We start from the raw sequence: 12,858 nt of genomic DNA on the forward strand, positions 1-12,858 counted from the left end.
TGTCCATTAGGAATAAAACTGATATAAATATTTGTGTACAGTTTCTGTGTAAACATAACTCTTCATTTCTCTGGGATAATGCCTAGGAGTGAAATTGCTGGATCATATGGTAGTTGCATATTTCATTTTATAATAAACTATTTTCAAGAATGGTTGTACTAATTTACATTCTCATCTGCAATATATGACTGATCCAGTTTTTCTGCATCATCACCAGCATTTGGTGTTGTCACTTTTTTTTTGTTTCTGACATTTTTGTAGACATTTAGTGATATCTAATTGTGGTTTTAATATGCATTTCCCTAATGGATAATGATGTTAAACTCTTTTCCTGTGCTTATTTGCCCTCTGTGCATCCTCTTTGGTGAAATTTCTCTGCATGTCTTTGCCTATTTTCTAATTGGAGCTTTTTTTCTTTTTTTTGTACTCGAGTTTTACATGTTGATGTATTCTACATAATAATCTTTTCTTGGATATGCAGTTTGTAAATATTTTCTCTCTGTAGCTCATCTTTTCATTCTCTTAACAGGGACTTTCCAGACCAAAACTTTTTGATTAAAATAAAGCCCAATTTATCATATTTTGTTTTCATGTATTGTGCTTTTGATGTTATGTCTAAAGTCTCTATGCCTAACGCTAGAGCCTGAAGATTTGCTTCTAATGCTTTTCTGAAAGTTTTATAGTTTTAAAGTTTACATTTAGGTCCTGTATCCATCTTAGACAATTTTCCTTTTTTTCCTTTCCTTTCCTTTCCCTTTCTGTCTTCCTTCCTTCTTTCCTTCCTTCCTTGATTCCTTCTTCCCTCCCTCTTTCTTTTTCTTTCTTTCTTTCTTTCTTTCTTCCTTTCTTCCTTTCTTTCTTTCTTTCTTTCTTTCACCTGTCAATGTTTAATTGCTTCAGCACCATTTGTAGAAAAGGTTCTCTTTCCTCCATTCAATTGCACACTTGTGAAAAATCAGTTGGTGATGGCCATTCTGACCAGTGTGAGGTGATACCTCATTGTAGTTTTGATTTTCATTTCTCTAATAATTAGTGATGTTGAGCATCTTTTCATGTGTTTGTTAGCCATCAGTATGTCTTCTTTGGAGAAATGTCTATTTAGGTCTTCCCCCCGTTTTTTGATTGGGTTGTTTGTTTTTTTGATATTGAGCTGCATGAACTGTTTGTATATTTTGGAGATTAATCCTTTGTCCATTGCTTCATTTGCAAATATTTTCTCCCATTCTGAGGGTTGTCTTTTCATCTTGTTTATGGTTTCCTTTGTTGTGCAAAATCTACAAACAATAATTGTTGGAGAGGGTGTGAAGAAAAGGGAACCCTCATGCATTATTGGTGGGAATGTAAATTGATAGAACCACTATGGAGAACAGTATGAAGATTCCTTAAAAAACTAAAAATAGAACTACCATATGATGCAGCAATCCCACTACTGGGCATATACCCAGAGAAAACCATAATTCAAAAAGACACATGCACCCCAATGTTCACTGCAGCACTATTTACAATAAACAGGACATGGAAGTAACCTAAATGTCCATTAACAGAGGAATGGATAAAGAAGATGTGATACATATATACAATGGAATATTACTCAGCCATAAAAAGGAATGAAATTGGGTCATTTGTAGAGACATGGATGGACCTAGAGATTGTCATACAGAGTGAAGTAAGTGAGAAGGAGAAAAACAAATACCGTATATTAGCCCATATATGTGGAATCTGAAAAAATTGGTATAGACAATCTTATTTATAAAGCAGAAATAGAGACAGACATAGAGAACAAATGTATGGATATCAAGGGGGAAAGGGGGGCGGGATGAATTAGGAGATTGGGATTGACATATATATACTATTGATACTATGTATAAAACAGATAACTAATGAGAACCTACTGTATAGCACAGGGAACTTTACTTAATGCTCTGTGGTGACCTAAATGAGAAGGAAATCCAAAAAAGAGGGGATATATGTATAGCTGATTCACTTTGCTGTACAGTATAAACTAACACAATATTATAAAGCAACTATATTCCAATAAAAATTTTTTAAAAATCTGTTGGGCCTACTTGCATGGTATATTTCTGAATACTCTTATTTTGTTGCACTGAATAGACATTAAATGTGTCTATACTTCCACCAATACCACAGAGTCTTGATTAATGTGCTACATAAAAAGTCTTGAAGTCAGAAAGATGATTTGTCCCACTTTATTCTTTATCAAGATAGTTTTCAGCAATTCCAGTTCCTTTGCCTTTTTATATAATTTTTTTAATGATATCATCTATATCTACAAAATGTATCGATGGAATTTTAATAGGAATTGCATTAAACCTGTTTATCAGTTTGAAGAGATTGATATGTTTACTATTTTGAATCTTGCAACATTTGAATACAGTTTGACCACCCATTTATTTAGATATTTTTTTCTATTTATTTTATTAACGTTGTGTTTTTTTCACCATACATGTCCTGAACATGTTTTGTCAGATTTACACAAGTTTAAAAAAAAAATTGTAAATGATATTGTATTCTTGATTTTGTTGCCCACTTGTTCATTGTTAGTATATAGAAATACAACTGATTTTTGTGTGTTTATCTTGATTTCTGTGGCTTTGCTGAACTCATTATTTCTAGAATATTTTTGGTAGATTCCTTAGAATTTCCTATGTAGACAATCATGGTTATCTGCAAATAAGGACAATTTTATTTCTTCCTTTATGGCCTATATGCCTTTTCTTCTCTTGCCTTACAGAAATGGCTAGAACTTTTAGTACCATGTTGGATAAGAATAGTGAGAGTGGGCATCCTAGTCTTGTTTCTGATTTCAAGGGGAAAGTATTCCATCTTTCACCATTAAGTATGTTAGCTGTAAACTTTTGTTGATGATTTTATCAAGTTGAAGATCTTCCTCTTTATTCATATTTTCTAAGATTTTTTTTATCATGAATGCATGCTGAATTTTGTGAGATGCCTTTTCTGCATTGATTTATATGTCTATGTGAGTTTTCTTTTTTAACCTGTTTAATATGTTGCATTACAGTGCTTGATTTTTAAATATTAAACCAGCCTTTTAACCTTGAAATAAATCCCACTTGGTTATTATACATAATTATTTTTATGTATTGCTAAATTTCATTTGCTAATACACTATTAAGGATTTTTGAGTATATATTTGTGAGAAATATAGGTTTGTAGTTCTCTCTCTCTTTTTTTTTTTCTTTTTTTGTACTCTTTATGTTTGATTTCAGTATCAGGGTAATACGTCCTTCAAAAGTGAATTGGGAAGTATTCTCTCCTCTTCTACTTTTTGGAAGAGATTGTGTAGAATCAATGTTAGTTCTCTTTAAAATATTTGTTAGAATTTTCCAGTGAAATCATCTGGCCCTGGAGACTTCTTTTTTGGGAGTTTTATAAATATAAATTCGATTTCTTTAATAGTTATCATGCTACTCGAATTATCTGTTTTGTATTTGGTGAGTTGTAAATGGTGTTTTTCAAAAACAAGTCTATGTTACCTAAGTTGTCAAACGTATATGTACAGAGTTGTTTATAGTATTCCCCTATCCTTTGGATGCCTGCAGGGTCTGTTTCATTCTCTATGTCATTTCTGATATTAGTAATTTGTGTCTTTTGTTTTCATTGTCACCATTGCTATAATTTTTCAGTTTTATTTATCTTTTACAGAACTAGCTCTTTATTTTCTCTAATGATATTGATTTCTGCTTTTATATTTATTATTTCCTTCTTTTTGCAGGTTTTCAGTTTATTTAGCTCTTCTTTTTTCTAGGTTCTTGAGGTGGACACTTAGATTATTGAATTGACAATATTTTATCTCAGCCCTGACATAGTTTTGTCCCATGAATTTTGATGTATTGTATTTTTATTTTCATTCAGTTCAATGTATATTTTAATACATTGAATTGAATGTATTTTTTTTCCTTGGGACTTTCATTTCAACCCATGGATTATTAAATGTGACTTGTTTCCAAATGGTTGTAGATTTTCCAGTTATCTTTCTGCTATTCACTTCTAACTTGACTCCATTGAGTTCAGAGAATACACTCTATAATTTCTATAGTTTAAATTTGTTGAGGTTTACTTTGTGGATGAGGATATGATATGATCAACCTTCCATGGACACTTACAAAGAATGTATAGTTTGTTGTTGGTTGGGTGCTCTACGAATGTTGATTAGAATGTTATGTGATGGTGGTGTTGATTTTTTTTCTATATAATTTCTGATATTCTTTTTATTCTATCAAATGTTGAGGGAGGAAGTACAGTCTACAACTATAATCACACATATGTCTATTTCTCCTTCAGTTATATTAATTTTTGCTTCACATATTATGCAGATCAGTTGTTTGATGTATACACATTTATAATTACATGTCCTCTTGGTTGATTGACATTCTTATTATATAAAGTTCCTCTCTGTCTCTAGTAACTTTCTTTGCTCTGATTTTTACTTTATTTGATATAAATATAGCCACTCCTGCTTTCATTTAATTAAGGTTTGCATGCTACCTTTATCCATTTTTTTTTACTTTAAAACACCCTGTAAATTTGTATTTGAAATGAGTTTCTTATAGACAAAACAGAGTTGGGTCATGTTTTTAAATCAATTCTGTCCATCTATGTTCTGCCTAGTCTTCTCACCACCTCAACCCCCAGCAACCTCTGATCTTTTGATTGTCTCCATAGTTTTACCATTTTCAGAATGTCATATAGTTGGAATCATATAGTGTAGGCTTCTTTCACTTAGTAATATGCATTTAAGTTTCCTCTGTGTCTTTTCCCAGCTTGATAGCTCATTTCTTTTTAATGCTGCATAATATTCCATTGTCTGGATGTAACACAGCTTATTTATCCATTCACCTACTGAGGGCACCTTAGTTGCTTCCAAGCTTTGGCAATTATGATTAAAGCTGCTATAAACATGCATATACAGGTTTTTTGTGTGAACATAAGTTTTCAACTCCTTTGGATAAATAAAAAGGAGTGTGATTGCTAGATCATATGGTAAGAATGTGTTTAGTGTTGTAAGAAACTGCCAAATTGTCTTCCAAACTATCTGTACCATTTTGCATTCTTACCAATAATGAGTGAGAATTCCTGTTTCTGCACATCATCACTAGCATTTGGTGTCATGTGTTCTGGATATCAGCCATTTTGATGAGTAGTGGTATCTCATTGCTGTTTTTTTGTCTTTCTTTTTTTTTTTTTTTTTTTAGGGAGATTGCAATTGACACATATACACTATTTTTTTAAATTAATTTATTTATTTTGGGCTGCATGTGGTCTTCGTTGCTGTGCATGGGCTCTCCCAGCCATGGCAAGCAGGGGCCACTCCTCATTGCAGTGCACGGACTTCTCATTATGATGGAGTGTCTTGTTGCAGAGCACGGGCTCTAGGAGCATAGACTTCAGTAGTGTGGCAGGTAGGCTCAGTAGTTCTGGCTCGTGGGCTCTAGAGCGCAGGCTCAGTAGCTGTGGTGCATGGGCTTAGTTGCTCCGCGGCATGTGGGATCTTCCTGGACCAGGGCTCGAACCCATGTCTTCTGCACTGGGAGGTGGACTCTTAACCACTGCACCACCAGGGAAGTCCTCATTGCTGTTTTAATTTCCATTTCCCTGATTACTTAGCATCTTTTCATATATTTATTTGCTATCTTTATATCCTCTTTGGTGAGGTATCTGTTAAGGTCTTTGGCTAATTTTTTATTTGGGTTTATTTCTCTCATGGATTACTCCTTTTGTGTGGTATCTAAAAAGGCATTGCCATACCCGAGGTCATTTGAGTTTTCATTTTCTTATTGTTGCATTTTAAGAGTTCTTACATATTTCGAATAACAGTTGTTTATCAGATGTGTATTTTGCAAATATTTTCTCCCAATCTTTGGCTTAGCTTCTCCTCCTCTTTACATAGTCTTAGGCAGAGCAGAAGATTTTAATGAAGTTCAGGTTATCAGTTAATTTTAATGAAGTCCAGTTGTTCCAGCACCAGTTGCTGAAGAGACTTTGTACCATTATAATTACCCTTGCTCTTTTGTCAAGTTCATTTGAGCATGTTTACAGGGGTCTATTTCTGGGCTCTCCATTCTGTTCCATTGATCTACTTGTCTATTCTTTCCCCAATGTCACTCTCCTGAATACTGTAGCTTTATAGTAAATCTTGAACTCAGGTAGTGTCAGTGGTCCAACTGTTCTCCTTCAATATTGTATTGGTGATTCTGGGTCTTTTGCCTCCCCATAAACTTTATAATCAGTTTGTCAACATCCACAAAATAATTTTCTGGGGTTCTGTGTAAGATTGTATTGAGTCTATTGATCAAGTTGGGAAGAACTGACAACTTGGCAATATTACTTCTTCTTATCTATGATATCCATGATAAATTTAGTTTATTTATTTAGTTCTTTTGTTTCATTCATCAGTTTTATAATTTTCTTCTTGTAGATCTTGTACATATATTGTAGGATTTATACCTAAGTATTGCATTTTGGGGGTGTGCTAATGTAAATTATATTGTGTTTTTAATTTCAGATTTCATTTGTTCATTGTTGGTATATAGGAAAGTGACTGACTTTTGTATATTAAGCTTATAACCTGCAACCTTTCTATAACTGCTTATTAGTTCCAGGAGGTTTTTAAAAAATTCTATTGTATTTTCTACATGGACTGTTATGTCATCTGTGAACAAAATTGTTTTATTTCTTCCTTTCCAATCTGCATACTTTTTTTTTTTAATAATACACACTTTTTAAATTTATTTATTTATTTTTGCTGTGTTAGGTCTTTGTTTCTGTGCTAGGGCTTTCTCTAGTTGTCGCAAGCCGGGGCCACTCTTCATCGCGATGTGCGGGCCTCTCACTATCGCGGCCTCTCTTGTTGTGGAGCACAGGCTCCAGACGCGCAGGCTCAGTAGTTGTGGCTCACGGGCCTAGTTGCTCCGCGGCATGTGGGATCCTCCCAGACCAGGGCTCGAACCCGTGTCCCCTGCATTAGCAGGTGGATTCTCAACCACTGTGCCACCAGGGAAGCCCTCAATCTGCATACTTTTTATTTCCTTTTCTTGTCTTATTGTATTAGGTAGGATTTTCAGAACAATGTCAAAAAGGAATGACGAGAGGAGACATCTCTGCCTTGTTTCTGATCTTTGTGGGAAAGCTTTTAGTTTCTCATAATTAAATATGATATTAGCTGTAGGATTTTTCTAGATGTTCTTTATCAAGTTGAGGAAGTTCTCCTTTATTCCTAATATACTCTGAGTTTTTATCATGAATGGGTGTCCGATATTGCCAAATATTTTTCTGCATCTTTTGATATGATACTTTTTCATTTTTAGCCTGTTGATGTGCTGAATTACATTAATTAATTTGTGATGGCTAAAAGAGCCTTGCATGCCAGGGATAAATCCCATTTTGTCATGGCATATGATTCTTTTTATACATTGTTGGATTTAATTTGCTAATATTTTGTTTAGGACTTTTGTATCTAAGTTTGTGAGAGAGATTGGTCTGTAGTTTTATATTCTTTAAATTTTTCAGGTGTATCTTATAATATGGAATGTGGCCTATCTCAGTGAATGTTCCATGTGAGCTTGAGAAAAGTGTGTATTCTGCTGTTGTTGGATGAAGTAATCTATAGATGCCAATCATATCCAGTTTGTCGCTGGTGTTGTTGAGATCAACTATGAAATGATTCTGTGCTTGGACAGTGGATCTGTCCACCTCTAATATAGGGGAAGTAAAGATTCTGACTATGATAGTGGAATTCATCTATTTCTCCTTGGAGTTCTATCAGTTTTTGCCTCATATAGTTTAGCCTTTTCTATTTTCACTTAAGTGTGCTTTAGTTGCTTGCTTAAGGATTTTTATCATGGCTGCTTTAAAATGTTGTCAGATAATTCTAACATCTCTATCATCTCATTGTTGTCATCTATTGATATCCCGTTCTTAATTGTTTAGATCTTTCTCATTTGCAGTATAACTGATTTTCTATTGAAACATGGACATTTTTGTATTATGTTATGAGATTCTGGATTTTATTTAAACATTTTGGTGAAACTGGTTTACCCTGACAACACTTTGCCAGGAGAGCTGGGAGTTCTGCATTGTTACTGGCAGACAGAAAGTGTTTGGGTTGAAGCTGGGTGAAAATATATAAGGGTTTATTACATTATTTTCTCTATTTTTGTATATGCTTGGAGATTTTTATACTAAAATTAAATAAATAAATAATATCTAATAATATCTACATTGAAGATACATTTTTTTTATCAGAGCCTAACATATTCACTGGACACTCAATGAATAATAAGTAAATAAAATAACATAAAATAAAATATCTATACCAAAAAAATATTTAAACTGGGCTTTTAAGGTGAAACTTCATAAATTTTTAGGCTATGTTGAGAGCATTAAGCCTATATGATAAACCTGGGACTTCAAAATATGAAATATCAGCAATGAGAAACAAATTCTTTGTTTTTACATAAAAAGTTCCTTATTCTTTAATTTACTCCACCATAAGTTGTATGGGTGGGGCATGTCAGTATGACAATACAATTAAGATATATTTAATACAAAATGAAATTGTCTGCTTTTGGTTTCTTCTCTTATTAAAGTTTCATATTAATGACCTGTCACCTTAAGATACACGCTTAAAAATGACACACTATAGTCTTAAACTTTGGTTAAACTCACATTATGGGACATTTTATTATTAATTTATAGTTTCTATTGCTCTTCCAAAGCAACAAACTTCCTTCAGGTATATTTAGGGACTTTAAAAGAGTTATATATTAGAAATTAGAAGGTACCTAAGCAATCATGCAATTCAAAGATCTAATTTTACAGATAAAATCATTTAGTCCCCCTAGAGGATGTGTATGTGATTGTTTGCACAACATCCTCTGCCCCAGATTTCCTGGTAACTGTATTTCACCCATTCCATCCACATGATTTCTACTTTTCATCTTAGTTTATTTCATTTTAACCCTGGCCACAGTTGATTGTTCCAGAAGTTGGTATCTTTACAAAGGTTGTTAGATTTTGATAGGCTCTAAGTTATAAAATTGTTAGCAGCTGTGCTTTCTATCCTTTAGGAAAATAATCTTCTTGGCAACAAGATAGAAGGCTAAAACTGGTAAAGAGAAACAGATATGAGAGCCGCATCAGGACTCAAGTCTCTGACCCCTGCATCCCTGAGCCTCTGCCCAATGCTTGTTTATTCCATTAAATACCCCAACATCCTCCAAATAAATTTCTTCTTTTGCTTTGGCTAATTTTAGTAAATGTCATTGCAATAGAAAGAACCCTAATTAACAGTGTTATGAAGGTTAAGCAATTTATCCAAGGCTTCAAAACCAGTTCAAAAGTTGCTTTGGAATCCAGATATTCTCCCAACCCAGTAATAGGCACTAATAATAGGCACTAATAGGCAATTATAGGCACTTGATGAAATCAAATAGACTGCAATATATCATGTTTTCTAGAAATTTGTGATACATTTTATATATGACTATTATGTTGCACTGTCTTTAGTAGAACTTTGTCTCAAGTAATGAAAAAACATGCTTCATTTGTAACTTCTAACACAGTTGGACAGTTCTTACAGTGGAAATAACGTGTCTGGGATTTGCAGTCAAATACTGTCCCACTACTGGGCATATACCCTGAGAAAACCATAATTCAAAAAGAGTCATGTACCAAAATGTTCATTGCAGCTCTATTTACAATAGCCCAGAGATGGAAACAACCTAAGTGCCCATCATCGGATGAATGGATAAAGAAGATGTGGCACATATATACAATGGAATATTACTCAGCCATAAAAAGAAATGAAATTGAGCTATTTGTAATGAGGTGGATAGACCTAGAGTCTGTCATACAGAGTGAAGTAAGTCAAAAAGAGAAAGACAAATACCGTATGCCAACACATATATATGGAATTTAAGGGGAAAAAAAATGTCATGAAGAACCTAGGGGTAAGACAGGAATAAAGACACAGACCTACTGGAGAACGGACTTGAGGATATTGGGAGGGGGAAGGGTAAGCTGTGACAAAGCGAGAGAGAGGCATGGACATATATACACTACGAAATGTAAGGTAGATAGCTAGTGGGAAGCAGCCGCATAGCACAGGGATATCAGCTCTGTGCTTTGTGACCCCCTGGAGGGGTGGGATAGGGAGGGTAGGAGGGAGGGAGACGCAAGAGGGAAGAGATATGGGAACATATGTATATGTATAACTGATTCACTTTGTTATAAAGCAGAAACTAACACATCATTGTAAAGCAATTATACCCCAATAAAGATGTTAAAAAAAAAATAGTGTAGCACAAAAAATGGGGAGGGCAGCAATGTATAAAACAAGATTAGGAAAATAACGATGATTGCTAAAGCTATGAACAAATGGAATTCATTATATTATTTGCTCTTTTTTGTGCATGTTGTAAAATTTTCATTGTACAAAATTATAAGAGAATATATTATAATATCTTGGAAATTACAGGTTCTCACTAAATACTGGCTATCTCTATCCCCCATACTCCAATTTGGAGGAGAAATAGGAAGAAATGAGAGTAACCAAGAAAGGTAGGGACTATACTTTCTAACCCTGGGTACATCTGCTTTCTGAATTATGAGTGATAGAAGGAATTTTAAACTTCAGATCTCTTAATGGCTAGTTACAAATTCTATCCACTCTTCCCGTGTCTTTCACCATTGATCATTTCATCATTTGACAATTTCTATGATACATTTTTATTGCATTTTATTGCAATTTCACTTTTTGACTCACTTTTGTAGGTATAGGAAATGAAAACAGTTTATTTGTAAAAATGGGATCATCACTTGTACTTTGGTACCTTTTAAGTTTATGGGTTTTTTGTCTCAGCTTCTTTGTTGTAGCTAAATTTAAATGAAACTAGGAAAAGTCTCATAGTGTATTCATTGGGGGAAAATATGTATAAATGAATATACAGTATATTTTCTTTGTTCCTCAGTGTTTTGTTTTGCTTTTTAAAAAATGGAAGTAAAAGCACAAATGCTAACAGTAGGTATCAATATAGGATACCAAATTATACAATTTAGGAGGCACTATTCAGGTAGTATGACTGAATAGTAGACTATATAGATTTCTACTTATTTCTATATTCTTTATTATTCTGTATACATGTTAAGCAAATAGGCATTTCTTTTGTAATTAGAAAAAAAATGTATAAAATTTTAAGTGAAGATCTCTGCAGTGTATTCCAGTCTGGGTAGCAAGATTATTTTGGTTGGAATAAAAAATCATCTAAACAGAGCTGAGATGAGAGGAAACCATTACAGAGAGGACAGAAATCCATTCCTTTCCTCAAGGAGAGAGCAGGTAAAATTCAATGGAAATCCATAAGAATGAGCACTTAAGGGCAGCTGAAGAATTCCTCAAATGCCCATGAGTGAGAGCAGATAAAGGGCCTAGCCATGCCACCTGTGAGTTTACCCATTTCCTATCTTGTGCTACTATTTCTGTAGCCTAAAAATCATACTGAACTTATGATCAAACTTGGCCTTTCTCAAGTAGGGGGAAAACAGGAAGAAAATGGCACCAACTCAGTAAATTGGAACCAACATCTATCTTTCTAGAAACTTAGGAAACATCTTTGACAACTTAGGAAACAATCGTTGACAAACATCACTGACAACTCTCTTTTCCTTATCAAATCCTCCACCAAAGCCTATAGATTTTATTTCTTACATATCTATTTGAATCCATTGACCTCTCACTAACACCATCTACTGCTATTCTAATCTAAACCACTATAATTCCTTGCTTGGACCACCAAAATAGATGACTAACTGGTCTTCCTGCATCAACTCCAACTTTCCTCTATTCTGCAACCAAGATAATTTTTCAAAACAAATCCAATCTTGACACCTTCTCAGCTTAATACTCTTCATTGTTCTCATAATATAAAGTCCTTAATATATTCCACAAGGCTCTGTGTGGCCATATATTGAAGTGATAAAGAAGAGAAACAAATAACTTTATATAAAATAACCTCATCTTTATAAATTACACAAATTACACCTCATCTAAAAATTACACAAATATACAGACACACATGTATAAGTATATATATATATATATATATATATATACACATACACAAAAAATGAGGAAATTTTGTTTTATGTATCTATATAACACAAGCATATAGAAAGAGGTGCAAAGCTATTTATTACTTAGGGTGGGAACAAGGTGAGAAGGTAAATAAAAATAAAGAGTTGATTGAAAAGGAAAGGGAGGAAATAGAGAAAAGAAGAAATAAGAAAATAGCCATTTTTTTTATAAAAGGACATTTATATATGACTCCACTTATACAAATTTATACATTTGTGTATTTGTTGAGGGAATCTTGCTAAAGAATGATCACTAAATCATTAACAGTGGTGGTTGTTTGCTGATGGAATTTCACTATTTTTTAAAAAATTTTACATTATTTTCATTTTCTAAAAACAAAGCACATGGAGTCTGAAATCAGAATATCTGGATTCTTATCCCAACTCACTGTGTGTATTAAACAACTTGCCATATCAGGATGAGTACTGAATCTAATTCTTCCAGTTTCCTCTTCAGTAAATGGAAATAGTAAATAGTATCATCTATGTGGGGTCAGTGAGACAACTGAAGGATATAATTCACATATATCTCAGTACTGCAGGTTGAAAGTAATCAATAAATATTAACTATTATTATTTTAAGATGGAAAAGAATTTTAGTTAAGTGAGAAAAGCCCGATAGAAGTGACTGCATGTGGGGAGATGCTGGTATGTGCCAGGCAGAAGGTAGAGGTTGGTTAGTTATTC

At 33.5% G+C, this 12,858-nt stretch overlaps 1 protein-coding gene across 16 annotated transcripts in view; it reads right to left on the reverse strand.

Annotated features, from left to right (window-relative positions):
• Positions 1 to 12,858, reverse strand: part of LOC101288524 (pancreatic alpha-amylase) — an 80,746-nt gene that overhangs the window by 30,490 nt on the left and 37,398 nt on the right. The window lies entirely within an intron of this gene.

Source organism: Orcinus orca, chromosome 1 (assembly GCF_937001465.1).
Source record: "Orcinus orca chromosome 1, mOrcOrc1.1, whole genome shotgun sequence".
Classification (NCBI taxonomy): domain Eukaryota; kingdom Metazoa; phylum Chordata; class Mammalia; order Artiodactyla; family Delphinidae; genus Orcinus; species Orcinus orca.